Here is a 15555-nt window from a genome sequence, read left to right as displayed (position 1 = left end):
TAATGAGGCCACACCCTTTTTTACACCTCTCTGCAACGCAGCCCCCGGGCATGTTTGCAGAGGGGGAACTAATTCCCCTTGCATACTGAGGGTCCCTGGGGGGCAACTAACCCACCAGGAGCCTCCAGTATGTGCCAGGAGGCTGCTTTGCTTTGCCCCAGAGGGCGGCGGTCCCCAGGGCAGTGTGGGGGGGGGGATTGGGCACCCCCCACACTTCTTTATCACTATTCCCCCGTGATTTGGTCCTCCTTGGGGGTAATTTTTAAATTGAAATACCGGGATTTAAAAAAAAACATTTTTGTCCTTGGGTTTCCTTGTGGGACCCCCTGAGCAGGCCTAGGGGGTCAGGGTGCTTCTACCCTGCCCCCCTTTTAGAGTTCTACACGTTTGTTTTTCTGCTTTCCTGTGCCTCCGTCTACCGAGTCACAAGATGGCTGCCAACAATTTCCGTTTTTGGAGTGTTGACAGACAGTGGCAGCCAATCAGCATGCAGCTCGTACTCGGGAAGGTACAGAGTACAGTAAGCTTACAGTGCACGCATGGTGCAATGCCTATAGATATATATATTATTTAAATCTAATATTCTCAACAACTACTGGAGCGATTTACACCATTTAAACAAAAGGCTCTACTGCGTACCACTCTCTACCATTTTACCAAGTTTGGTGTAATTCCGTTCATCGGTTCGGGCTGTAGCCTTGTCTAGATGTCCTATAGAAAATTGCATGGAGAAAATACGTTTTGGGACCCCCCTTTTTTCTCAGCCTCCGCTTCATGAATCCCCCCGAAACTTTCAGGGAAGGAGCGGAGCATAACGGGCCATCTTCTTTGAGAAAATCGCGTACATTCCTTAACCGGCCCCTAAAGTTATTCCCAACGGAATGTTGCGGATTTCCTATGGAAACTAGGTCCTAACTAGTAGTTTATATATATATATATATATATATACATATATATATATATATATATATATATATATATATATATATATATATATATATATATATATATATATATATATATATATATATATATATATATATATTCTCCCCACCACCGCTGGTTACGGGAGGAGCTGGCACGGGCGGTCCCGTTACAGCCACCAGCTGGCTGAATAAATTCGCTTCCAAAGACACCATTAATAATGATGAGAAACGGGACACCCAGAGCTGCAGTGTTCAAAAGGATTTATTCGGCAGTTGAGAAAAGTTTCACGACGCGTTTCGCCATTACGGCTTGGTCACGCTCGTCTTGTGGCTACCATTGCCGATATTTAAGCAACACCCACTTGTGCTCATATTTACATCACATGGAAAAGCATGATACGGTGGCGGCCATCTTATAGTGTCAAATCAGTCATTTACATCATGATGATAACTGCTCTGGTTGCCATTACACGGATCAAATAAGTATCATTATGATCCCAAACATCTATATACATATATTTACACAATTTGTCTGCCTAATATACATTTTGTGAATTGCGGCCACAAAATTACAATTTAGACATTTTATCCGTCCAATATCGGCAAACAATGTGAACAGTACAAAGTTAAGGCAAACATGCAGTTGTTAATACTGTAAGATAAGGTGTCTTCGTGTTTGGACAACAAACGTTACTATCACATTTTGTCTACTGCCATTCAGAATAACAGCGACTGTTTCGTTGTCATGACAGCCCTGTGTTAGTGTTAGATACATTGGTGTTATTATCTTCCACCTCAATGACGCCCCAGTGGGCAATCGTGTTGCTACGATGTTGCAGTTATGTTGCCCCAGTAGGCAAGCAAAATTGTCCATTTCTCATTTATAGTTCATAATGAGACTATGTTCAACACATTCAGTTCAGTAAATCAAAAAAGTGCAATGTCTCTTTGGTAAAATGTCAGTGCCCATTATTGCCGTTTATTCATGTTGTGCCGCCACCATGTGATGCCTCCAAACCTGTGGATAAAATAAATTATAATAAAGTTTTAAAATCCAGATAACCGCGGAGAACAGTTCATAACTTTATCTTATTCATATAAGTGGATTGCCAGTTCTTCCGTCACGTTTAGACCTTTTGGGGTTAAACATTCAAAGTCCACAATGTACTTGGACTCAAGTTTCCTGAGGGATAGTTCTTGGTTACCTCCTCTTATTCCCAAGTCCACACTGTCAATGACAACCAATTGCACCAATTGTTCATTTTGCATGTGCATCTCTGAGAAATGTCTGGCAATAGGGTAGAGTTTGTTGTTGTTACGTATCGCTCTCAAATGTTCTAATACCCTCTTTTTGGCAGTATGTTTTGTGCTGCCAACATACCATTTGTTGCATGGACAGATGAGAAGGTATATGCTGTAAGGTGTATTGCATGTTAGTCGTTTACGAATAGTAAACACTTTTTTGCTGTTAGGGACATTTAATGTACTGCAATTCTTGCTAAACTTACATGCCTTGCATTTACGGCAACACCTGAAGCCCCCTTCACCTCTGTTGGAATCCATTTCAGCAGTTATATAATTGGGGCTCAGTTCATCTCTCAGTGATTTCCCTTTTCTAAAGGTTATTTGAGGATTGTCAGAGATGTATTTTGCCAAGTGTGCATCTGTCTGGAGGACATGCCAGTGTTTGTGAAGGACCTTGCGTATATTGTGGGCCTGTTCAGAATAAGTGGTGATGAATCTCACAGTGTCACTGTCATTGCTAGTAGTGTGGGGATTTAGTAGTTCATCTCTCTTCTTAAGAGCTACTCTGTCTTTGGCCACATTGATTGTTTTAAGGCTGTAGCCCCTACTTCGAAATCTCTCACACATGACCTCTTCTTCATTTTTATAGGCCGCCTCATTACTGCAATTGCGTTTAGCTCGCAGTAGTTCCCCATAAGGTATGCTGTTTATTAAACTTTGGATGAAGGACTTGGCGACATCTTTTTTATTTGGTGTGGGGACACGGACTCAGCCAAGTCCTTCATCGACAAACTTAACCTTAACAATCTGAATTTGACACTAACTGGAAACATTAGCACAACAGAAGTTGAATTCCTTGATGTAATTGTAGGAGTAGAGAACAACCTACTCAACACGAAACTATATCGGAAAAAGACAGCTGGAAACAGCATTTTGAATGCTAATAGCTGCCATCCCCAAAGTTTAATAAACAGCATACCTACAATATACGCAAGGTCCTTCACAAACACTGGCATGTCCTCCAGACAGATGCACACTTGGCAAAATACATCTCTGACAATCCTCAAATAACCTTTAGAAAAGGGAAATCACTGAGAGATGAACTGAGCCCCAATTATATAACTGCTGAAATGGATTCCAACAGAGGTGAAGGGGGCTTCAGGTGTTGCCGTAAATGCAAGGCATGTAAGTTTAGCAAGAATTGCAGTACATTAAATGTCCCTAACAGCAAAAAAGTGTTTACTATTCGTAAACGACTAACATGCAATACACCTTACAGCATATACCTTCTCATCTGTCCATGCAACAAATGGTATGTTGGCAGCACAAAACATACTGCCAAAAAGAGGGTATTAGAACATTTGAGAGCGATACGTAACAACAACAAACTCTACCCTATTGCCAGACATTTCTCAGAGATGCACATGCAAAATGAACAATTGGTGCAATTGGTTGTCATTGACAGTGTGGACTTGGGAATAAGAGGAGGTAACCAAGAACTATCCCTCAGGAAACTTGAGTCCAAGTACATTGTGGACTTTGAATGTTTAACCCCAAAAGGTCTAAACGTGACGGAAGAACTGGCAATCCACTTATATGAATAAGATAAAGTTATGAACTGTTCTCCGCGGTTATCTGGATTTTAAAACTTTATTATAATTTATTTTATCCACAGGTTTGGAGGCATCACATGGTGGCGGCACAACATGAATAAACGGCAATAATGGGCACTGACATTTTACCAAAGAGACATTGCACTTTTTTGATTTACTGAACTGAATTTGTTGAACATAGTCTCATTATGAACTATAAATGAGAAATGGACAATTTTGCTTGCCCACTGGGGCAACATAACTGCAACATCATAGCAACACGATTGCCCACTGGGGCGTCATTGAGGTGGAAGATAATAACACCAATGTATCTAACACTAACACAGGGCTGTCATGACAACGAAACAGTCGCTGTTATTCTGAATGGCAGTAGACAAAATGTGATAGTAACGTTTGTTGTCCAAACACGAAGACACCTTATCTTACAGTATTAACAACTGCATGTTTGCCTTAACTTTGTACTGTTCACATTGTTTGCCGATATTGGACGGATAAAATGTCTAAATTGTAATTTTGTGGCCGCAATTCACAAAATGTATATTAGGCAGACAAATTGTGTAAATATATGTATATAGATGTTTGGGATCATAATGATACTTATTTGATCCGTGTAATGGCAACCAGAGCAGTTATCATCATGATGTAAATGACTGATTTGACACTATAAGATGGCCGCCACCGTATCATGCTTTTCCATGTGATGTAAATATGAGCACAAGTGGGTGTTGCTTAAATATCGGCAATGGTAGCCACAAGACGAGCGTGACCAAGCCGTAATGGCGAAACGCGTCGTGAAACTTTTCTCAACTGCCGAATAAATCCTTTTGAACACTGCAGCTCTGGGTGTCCCGTTTCTCATCATTATTAATGGTGTCTTTGGAAGCGAGTATATATATATATATATATATATATATATATATATATATATATATATATATATATATATATATATATATATATATATATATATATATATATATATATATATATATATATATATTCGCTTCTATATATATATATATATATATATATATATATATATATATATATATATATATATATATATATATATATTTTCACTGAAAAAAACATAGATTTCAGCCATGTTATAGTTACAAATTAGAATTTAAAAAACCTTAGAAATTCACTGAATAAAACCATAGGTTTCACACATGTTATAGTTAAAAATTAGCATTTAAAAAACCTTCGAAATTCACTGAAAAACCATAGGTTTCACACATGTTATAGTTAGCTGAACATTTCACTCATACAAAACCATTGAAATTCCCCCTTTATAGTTAACTATAACTCGCGCGCCCGCAATGCACTGCTGATGACGTCACATATTACATCACTCATGATACAGCAGTGAGGTCTCTCCTGAAAAACAGGTGAGTAAATCAGAATTTGTAGTTTGGCTGATTTTTGAGGAAATGTTTAAACTTCCAAAACTCCACACTTAGAAAAATTTCCAAGTAAAACCAGTGCATGTTAGCCTATGGAAGGAAATTCAAGTTACTGTAACTACGATTAGAATCTTTTTTCAGGATCAGTAGTGGGCTGAAAGATGCAGCACTGAGGTCTCTCCTGATAACAGGTGAGTAAATTGCAATTCGTAGTTCGGCTGATTTAAGAGCAATTTTTTAAAGTTCCAAAACTCCACACTTAGAAGAATTTCCAAGTAAAACATGTCAATGTTAGCCTATGGAAGGAAATTCAAGTTACTGTAACTACGATTAAAATTACTTTTCAGGATCAGTAGTGGGCTCAAAGATGCAACACTGATGTCTCTCGTGATAACAGGTGAGTAGATCGGAATTCGTAGTTCGGCTGATTTTAGAGGAATTTTTTAAAGTTCCAAAAAGAAGAATTTCCAAGTAAAACATGTCAATGTTAGCCTATGGAAGAAAATTCAAGTTACTGTAAGTATGGTTACATTTACTTTTCAGGGTCCTTCCTGGGCTCAAAAGATGCAGCACTGACGTCTCTCGTGATAACAGGTGAGTAAATCGGAATTCGTAGTTCGTCTCATTTTACAGGAATTTTTTAAAGTGCCAAAACTCCACATTTAGAAAAATTTCCATGTGAAACCAGTCAATGTTTGCCTATGGAAGGAAATTCAAGTTACTGTAAGTATGGTTACATTTACTTTTCAGGGTCGGTCCTGGGCTCAAAGATGCAGCACTGAGGTCTCTCATGATAACAGGTGAGTAAATCGGAATTCGTACTTCGGCTGATTTTAGAGGAATATTTTACTCAAGAGTGAAGGAAGGGGGCGGGCCTTAGAACACATGTGTGCAAACACGCCCTGTGGCGCGTTTTAGTTTGGGGAATATATTCCTCTTCAATCCTGAGCCAATTATCTCATCAGGTACCTCCAGTTTGCGCCAGGGAGCTGCGTTGTAGAGAGGTGTTCAGAGAGCACGCCCCCTTTTCACAACACTCCGCAACGCAGCTCCGTGGCACTTATTAGAGGTACCCGTTGGACTAGTTGGCCCCTAAGGGACCTCTGGATTGAAGAGGAATATATTCCCCAACCTAAAACGCGCCACAGGGCGTGTTTGCACACATGTCACCTCAAGCCCCGCCCCCTACCTTCACCACTGTGCAAACATGCACTGTAACGCGATCTAAGTTGGGGGATTAAGTGCCCTTGCATACTGGAGGACCCTGGGGGCCAACTAGCCCACCAGGAACTTCCAGTGTGCGCCAGGGGGCTGCATTGCAGAGAAATGTAAAAAGGCCATGACCCGGCGCCGGCCTTTTTTATTAGTTTATTTTTTTATTTTTTGGAAAGGGGGGCCCCTCCTGGGCCACGTCTGACCCCAGGGACCCCATCCCCTGGGGCCTGGCCTTCCTCGTTGGGGGCCGTGGGGAGTCCCCAAGCCCCCCACAGTCCCTGCCGGCTCCCCGTATCCTCCGGGACACAGCATTGCTTTTCTGTATGGGGAGCAGCTAACATGCTGCTCCCTGTACAGAAAAGCAATCTGCTTTGATTTTGAAAGAGAGTGCAAGTTTCCTGCTCTCTCTTTCAAAAATCAAAGCAGTTTGCTGTGGTAGGGTGGGAGCCGCGAAGCTCCCGCCCTACCATAGCAAACAGCAGTGTCCCGGGGGTGGGCACCCCGAGACACTGCAGGAGCCGGCCCTGGGGGGTGGCGGTCCCCAGAGCCATCAAGGGCTCCCAACAGGTACGAAGCCCCGGGGGTGGTGGTCCCCGAGGCTGGGGGGTCCGTCACTGATCCCCCTATTTGCATATTAGTGCCCTGGGGAGGTGGCCGTTCCTGGGGTGTGTGGGGGGGGGCTTGAGCCCCCCTCACAGGTTTAAATATAAAAAATGAAGCCCCAGGGGTGGCGGTCCCCGGGGCCATGGGGGGCCGTGAGCCCCCCCGCCTACTTAAAAAGAAAGCCCCCTGGGTGGCGGTCCCCAGGGCTCTGGGGGCCTTAGAGGCCCCCCATCACAAATATTAAAGCCCCGGGCCCTGGTCCCCGGGGCTGCGGAGGGGCCGTGAGCCCCCACAATACTTAGAAAAAAAGGTCCGGGGGTGGCGGTCCCCAGGGCTCGGAGGGCCTTAAAGGCCCCCAATCACTAACAACAGAGCCCCGGGGGTTGGTGGTCCCTGGGACTGCGGGGGGGCTCTATGCCCCCACGCTAGCATAATAACCTTGCCCTGGGGGTGGCAGTCCCCGGGGCAGTGTGGGGGGGATTTGGCCCACCCCACACTTTTTATAAAATATGCCCCTGGGATTTGGTCCCTACGGGGGCTAATATTAAAAAAAGAACACCAGGTTTTTGTTTTTTTGCGGGGTACGTGTGCCGTACGCGTACCCCGTGATTTAAAAAAAAATAAAACATTTTTTTGGCCTTGGGGGTCCTTGTGGGACCCCCTGAGCAGGCCTAGGGGGTCAGGGGGTGTCTACCCTTCCCCCTTTGTTTCAAAGTTTATTTATTTATGATTTGGAATTTCAAGGAATTCCACATAAAATACAAAATAAAAAACAGCTTATACACATCATGTGAGTTAAAAATCATTCTCAGAGTTACACTTATTAATACAAAGAAGTTAATATCAAAAACGCCATTACAAAAAGTACGAAGAATCTTTTACCCACAATTTTCCTTACTTATATAGCAATTATTACTAATCAATAGTGTCACGATAAGGGGCATGATATAGCATTAACCTTGATTTTAACAGAACAAGTACACTTATCACCAGAAAAAGCGATTTCAAGAGTCCCAGAATGTCAATATTTGATTTGCTTTGGAGGAGACCATTAAAAAGAGAGAACCATGAATAATTTCCAACAGTACTTACTAAAGTGCAAGCGCATCAAAAGAAAAGTAAGAGTGTTTAAAATACATCATAGAAAACATCAAACAGAATCAAACATCATTATTACAGGTACAGTAGAGGTAGTGTGGGCATGATTAAGATATTACTCTTACGGGTCTTTTAAAGTGTCTATAGTGCTTCGAAATAAGTCACCTTACAAATTAATTAGATAAACACAAACATTCCTTAAAGATCCCGAACTTCTCACAATCCACACCATTTTCAATAGACATTTAAAAATTCTTTAAAAAAACAAAATATTTTATAACACATTAATTCAGATGGAGGAGACATGAGGAAATTGCGAGCCTGTACTGCCGTAGAGATATTATACTGAAGAAAACCAAGCCTTAAGTATTTACGACGGACAAAATGGAGTGCCGAACATATAATTAAAACATGATTAAGATCTTGTACACCACCATTACATAGATTGCAAAATCTTTCAGTTTTGGGGATACCTTCCCAAGCACCTGTCACAATCCTTAGTGGAAGAATGTTCAGTCTCAATAAAAGGAGCACTCGACGTGCTCCATGATACACATTCCAAAGAACGTATGGCTGAGGTTTTTTAACAATAGAGCTCCCTGAGATGCAATCAAGTCTTCCATTCATATTACATGATTGCTGATCTCTTTTACATGAGATCATGTATATAGATTTTTTAATAACAATCTTTAAGGATAATTTATCTAAACGGAGTACGTTTTCCATGTCAAATTCAAAAATATTTAACGATTTTAAAAAGTTCCTAAAAATTACACTTTTCTTAAGCAAGTTTTCAAAAATTTCCTTGTGCAATGCAGCCCTTAATAAATTCTCCTGGCCATTCACCAAAGCATTACACCACCGCAAGCAAGCTGCCATCGAGAGCACATATGTTGAAACAAGACCGAATTCAAGTCTAAGTGCTGCAATGGGCGCAGAAGAATTTAAATTACATATTTGGCGCCAAATTTTACCTTCGGCCTTCTCAAAAAAAAACACCCCCTTTCCTCAATAGTTTCTATCGCATAATTTAATGTGGGCGGAATCTTTATTTTATACACCGCAATGGTATGAGAGAAATGTCTTTTTCCACATTGCAGATAAAGTCGATTAATACCAGCTGCTTGCGAAATGGCTTTACTTTTACAGTGGGCCAAATGTCTTTTAGCAGAGCACCTATTTGTAAAGATTTTTCCTAAGTACTGATACAATTTTACAATTTCCATTCTCTCGTCTCCTATAAACCATTTCAAATTCGGTCTCACCTTACATCCACTATAACTAAAAATCATCACTTTGCTCTTTGAAATGTTTATTTTTAAAAAGTTTTCTTTAGTGTTCCTAATCAGTTCAGTCAATCGCCTCTGAAGTCCAATTGGAGTTAGATCCATTATTAAAGCATCGTCCGCATATAGCAGACTGCTTAACTTTAGATCACCCAGTTGGGGAGAGTCCCCCTTACATTCCCCTAACCGGCTCGGTAAATCATTTATATAAAGTGAAAAAAGCAACGGGGCTAATAGGCACCCTTGCTTTAAGCCATTATTAGTGGGAATTTTCTTTGATAGACCCTGAGACCCTCCTAACAAAACTTGAGTCCAAGTGGCTGAGTGCAATGCTATTATTACACGCAACAGGTTCCCCGGTATACTCAGAGCGAGCAGTTTCCTCCACAGCGTCCCACGGTCCACCCTATCGAACGCTGTGGAGAAATCGATGAAAGCAGTATACAAAGGGGACCTACGACTCATCGGATATTTATCAATAAGAGTTTGTAAAACAGATATATTATCCAGCGTTCCACTATTCTTTCTACACCCCGAATGCCCAAGAGGGATTACATTATTTTCAGAGGCCCACTCTTGCAGATGGATTAGAATACCTTTTGCAAATAATTTTCCTGTTGCGTCTAGCAAAGAGATTTGCCTGAAGCTAGATGGAGAATTTTTTGGGCCCTTTTTGTAGAGTGGGACTATTACACTTCCCTTCCATGAGTAGGGGAAGGTCCCGAGGCTATAACAATGAGTGAACAATGGATACAGTAATTTTGCCCACTATCAGTCTTTATGATGGCCACGGGAACATCATCTGGACCCATTGCCCCTGAATACCTTGCCCCCTTAATAAATCCCTCAATTTCCTTTATTGATGGAGCTACAACATCAGCTACCGTTTGTGGGATATTACACGGTCCAACGTCTTCTTCAGACCCTATATTTGCAGCATACAATAAGGAGATGTAGGTAGACCATTCTTCCTCCGGAATTAACATGGGTTGACATTTTTCTATACTATCACAATATTTGGCAATTAACGCCCAATATTTCCTAGTATCCCCTGAGAGCGCCACTTCCCGGAGTTTTACCCATTTTTCATCTTCTGCCGCCCTTCGGACTGCTATTAATTTCCTTTTCCGTACCTGTTTTAACCTATATATCTCCCGTTGTCTCAATGCCGCTGGAGTTTTAAATTGAGCTCTTATTAACTCATTTATTTTCTTATTTAGTTTTTTACTATCACCTTTGTGTGTTTTGCGCATTTGTTTTCAGCTTTCTTGTGCCTCGGTTCTACCGAGGCACAAGAAAGAAATTGCATGGGGAAAACACGTTCCCTTTTTTCTCGGCTCCCGCTTCACAAATCACCCCCAAACTTTCAGGGAAGGAGCGGAGCGGAGCAGGCCATTTTCTTGGAGAAATTTGCGAAGATTCATCCACTGGCGCCAAAGTTATCCCAAATACAATGTTGCGGATTTCCTATGGAAACTAGGTTTTACCTATAACTACCTACTGGCAATGGCCAGTAGGTATATATATATATATTCACTTTAAAACACATAGGTTTCCGGCCTGCTATAGTTAGAAATTAGCATTTAAAAAAACCTTAGAAATTCACTGAAGAAAGCTTAGGTTTTAGGGGTGTTGTAGTTAGCTGGACATTTCCCACACACAAAACCATTGAAATTCCTCCGATATAGTTAGATGTACTAACCTCATCTTGCGCGCCCGTAATCCACTGCTGATGACGTCACATAATACATCATTCATGACATGGTCAGTGACATCACTAATGACATCTCAAATGACATCACTGATGACATCACTGATGACATCATCCACGTGACAATCAGATACACCTCATCATAAACTAGTATACCCTTTCATCACTCACTGTAAAATTAAGCATGGGCGAATTTTGCGGATCTCGCGTTCGCGAATTTTGCGGATTTGCGGATTCGCAATCCGCAAAATCCGCGAATTCCCGCGAATTTGCGGATTTTTTTTTTTTTTTGTGTTCGCCCGTGTTTCTGCCAGTTCGCGAGGGTTTTTACAATTTCGCAATTTGCGAACTTACCTGTCGGGTCGCAAGTTTTGCGAACTTGTTGTTTCTACATGTCCAGCCTGTTTGGGACACTCTTCTTCATCACTGCCACTCTCTGTCACCACTGCCACTCTCTGACTACTCATGCCACCCTCTGGCCCACCCATGCCACCCTCTGTTTCATCACCACACCCTCTGGTTGTCCAGTGTACATTATTTTCGGCAAAGCAAAGCACACCTTCCCTGCCTCAAGTGACCTGAATTAATTTGGGGCTGATTAATGTGTCACAGAATATTTTTTTAGCTGGCACCTGCTTCCTTAGTGCGCCCTGATTAGTGATCTTTTGCACTTGCTAAGTGCTTTCATTGTTGCAAAATTAGTTACAACACCTGCCCTGCCCCAACTGACAATAATGAATTAGGGGCTAATTAATGTGTCACTGAAAGAATTTAAAGTTCCAGCCTGGCACCTGCTTGTCTGCTCCTTTAGCTGTAAATCAGGACCTTTGTGGCATACAGTTAAGGTCAGAGCAGGGTCACACAATAGTTGCAAGCAGGCAACCGAATTCTGGAGGGCCCCCTCAGGAAGCAATACAAAGAATCGTTACAAATCATGAGGTTGACCTTTTGCACCTGCTCATTGCTTTTGCTTTTGCTGAAATCGTTTTGCGGTTTTTTTCGCGCTATTCGCGGGGCGCGGCGTCGTGCGAAACCGACCGCGGAAGCCGCCAATTCGTGCGAATGAGCATTTTATTTTTTTGCGGCTTGTTGTTTCGCGAGTTTTTTTGCAGTATTCGCGAGCCGCTTGCAGCGCAACACGCGAATTTACCCCAAGGTCGAGTACGGGCGCGGCCATTTTGTTTGCGTGACGTATTTCCGTTTCCGCCCGCTATGTATAATCTCGCGCAGTAAGCGCATTGCGAGTAGAGGTTCGCACGAGATCGCGCGGGAAATCTAGAGGTTCGCACGAGATCGCGAGGAAAATCTCGCGCGAACTGACTTTCGCGCTCGGAAACGGGCGCCGGCCATCTTGTTTTTCATTCATTTCCTGTGTCTGGGCATGGTGTTTAATCCTCTTGATATCTTTCCCATCCTTTGCTTGTTTTCAGTTTTTTTTTTACGATTTTGCTTCTTATCTATCCCTCTCTTTTCCTAGCTGTATATTTTTGTCTTTTCTGCTATTTTTCTTTACTTTTAAACTACTTTTGTAAACTCTTTTCTTTTCTTCTTCCCTATCCTATTCTTTCTTAATTTTCTACTTCTTCCTACCTTACCTGCCCAGACCATGGTCAAGCCAGGCGCCGTGAAGCTGCCCAGGCACTTGAGGGCCGCAGCGGCGGCGGGGAGTAGTGCTGGACCCAGTGGCAGGACAGCAGGCGTGAGATCGAGGGGGGAGCAGGTGACGCGCCGGGAGATATTCAGCCCGGAGGAAGTGGGCGCGCTGGTCTACTTCGTCCAGCGCCGCCTGCCCAGGACCATCGCGGGAGGCGGCAGGATCGCGGCCGGCGGCTACAACATGCGGGAGCGCCGGAAGCGGTGGGAGAAGGTGTGCTGGGCCATATCCCACCTCTACGGGGTCCAGCGCACCTACAGCCAGGTCACCCATCGCTGGACGGACCTCCTGGACCGCGAGCGCGACCTGCTGGACCAGCTCGGCTTGGAGATCCCCGGGCTTGGTGAGTAGTAGTAGCCATTGGCATTTAATCACTCACTACTATGATGTTTTCTCCTGCTCTGTGTTGTTGTATTGCAAATATTTGTTTTTTACATGGAGCAAGCCAATAATGCCGCTGATGACGATTACATTGTAGTTAAATTATATTTCAAAATCTTCTGTGCATTTCAGGTGCACTGCTCTCCTTCTCAGTGGGGTTGCTACTATGCTTATTTGTTTTCTATTTCGTGGTCTCATTGGCCTGAGTAACTATTATGTATGAGTGTACTTAACAGAACTGCGTAATGCTAGACACTAGGGGGCAGATTACATTTACAAGCCCCTTGCGCCACGTTTACGTTGCCTTGCGTGACGCAACAGCGGCGTAAACGTGCCGCATCCCTGCAAGTCATTTACAGCATGACGCATCTAGGGAGATGCGTCACGTTATAAAGCCATGGGCCTGCACCACAATGGGTGCGTTCCTAGTACGCAGGGTGGGCGGTCCAGCGGCTGTGCGCCTCGCAAAATTGCCTGCGTGAAATCTACAAGATTTAACGCAGGCACTTCTGCGACGCTGCTACGTCAATTCAATTCCTTATGTCTGCTCGAAGCAGGCGAAAGGACTGACACAGCATGTAAAGTATTGGGTGGCCCTGAGCATTACTGGAGTTGCATTGCGTTGGCGACGTGACTCCAGCGATGCGCCGCTCTTACGTGACGAGATGCGTCACGCAAGTGCCTACCCTTGCGCCAGGGCGCGCCGCATTGTAAATGAGGCACATCTGCCGTGTCGCAAGGGTAGTTTTGCGTGACGCATTTGATCTGGCGCATCTCTGGAGATGCGCCAGAACGCGTAAGTAAGTATGCCCCTAAGGGGCAGAATTGCAATTACCGTCGCATCCCTGCAAAGTAGCAGGGATGCGCCATTAATTGTGCGGCCCACTACCACCACCAAACATGGTGCGCCGTATTTGCAATGCGGCGCCCCATGGGCCCAAAACGTCACCGAAGCTTTACTGCTGGAGTTGCGTCGCAACGATGGCGCAGCTCCATCAATGCTCTGGGGTACCCTATCTCCCCAATGCTGGGTCAAGCCGTACGTCTGCTTCAAGCAGGTGCAGGGTTTGTGTGACGCATCATTGTCCTAAAGGTGACTGATTGATATTTTGTAGATTTCCCTCAGCCACTATTAGGATGTGTTCCAGCGCAGGAATGCCCTCCCTTGCGCCGGAACGCCCCCTGATGGCGCAGGGCTTTATAACGGGATGCATCTCCCAAATGCGTCACGTTGTTATAATATTATACGCCGCACCATGGCGCCCTTTTTTGTTTAGCTGCTGCGTCACAAAAGTCACGCAAGAACGGCGCAAAAGAGCCGCAAGGGCTTAAATCTGCCCCTTCCTTTGTAACCCTGACAATAAGAAAAATAGTGGCGGTGGATTGATAGTTTGACTATTTAAATGACTGGTAATGTAGCAGGCAACTGTTAGTGTTGTCACTGATCTGACTGAAATCACAATGGAGTTTGTCTGTCACTTTGCGTCTTGCCTGCGGACTGCTGCCTGCCAGTCCTAGGTGAACGTTTCAGTACTTTGTTTAGTGAGTTACGTGACTTTCGAAGTCACAGGTCCGCAAATAAATAAAAAGTAACCATAATCAATATAATTTCGCGGAAATATTTTGTTATTGTTCTTTTGAAATGTTTGATTTGGTTGACATTGACAAGCAACAATCATCCATGTTTTCTGTTCTTTCTTTCATGTTGTACGTCAGCTCCCCCCAGGGGCGAGAGGAGGACACAGGAGCAGCAGGCGGCGGATGCTGTTCAACAGGGCCAGGATCGGGCAGGCGAGGGCTCCTCTGCTGGCCCCAGTAAGTTTTCATTTTAGACTAGTACCTATTTTTCCTAGCGTTCCTCATTTGAATTTTTTCAAAATTGTCTTTGCTCTTCTTGTAGACTGTATCTAAATTCTTATCCTGCCTCTACTATGACTCCCTGTGGTATTACTAGATTATTCTTATTAGTCTGTCTGTGTAGCTAACTAAGATTGCACGGTTGGCGAAACTCCCATGATTCTAGTCAGCAATAGCTCTATCAACTTAGTGCAGTCCTCTGGGATTGTCCATAATGTCTTTTGAAGTGTTCTATCTGGACTCATGCTTGCAAAAATTGCAAAACCTTTCGCTCAGTCACTCTAGTCTGGAGGACCAAAAAACACAGATTGTATTTAAATTTAAAAGCTTTATTAAAAGTAAACACATTTATTAAAATGAAGTCATAATAAAACTAAACGTTTAACTGATAATGGAAAAGTGGTTAGTGCTGACGATTAATTGAAGACATTTCTTGTGGTCGAGCCGAGCTCTCACCTGGTTTCAACTTGATCTTGTTGTTAGAAGTCCATCTTCTGTCTGTGTGGAGAAAAATGGTGCGTGTTAAAAAATCAGCCTTCATCAGTTGTGCCAAAAGTGCA

Source organism: Lissotriton vulgaris, chromosome 11 (genome assembly GCF_964263255.1).
Source record: "Lissotriton vulgaris chromosome 11, aLisVul1.2, whole genome shotgun sequence".
NCBI lineage: Eukaryota > Metazoa > Chordata > Amphibia > Caudata > Salamandridae > Lissotriton > Lissotriton vulgaris.
This window is presented reverse-complemented; position numbering follows the sequence as displayed.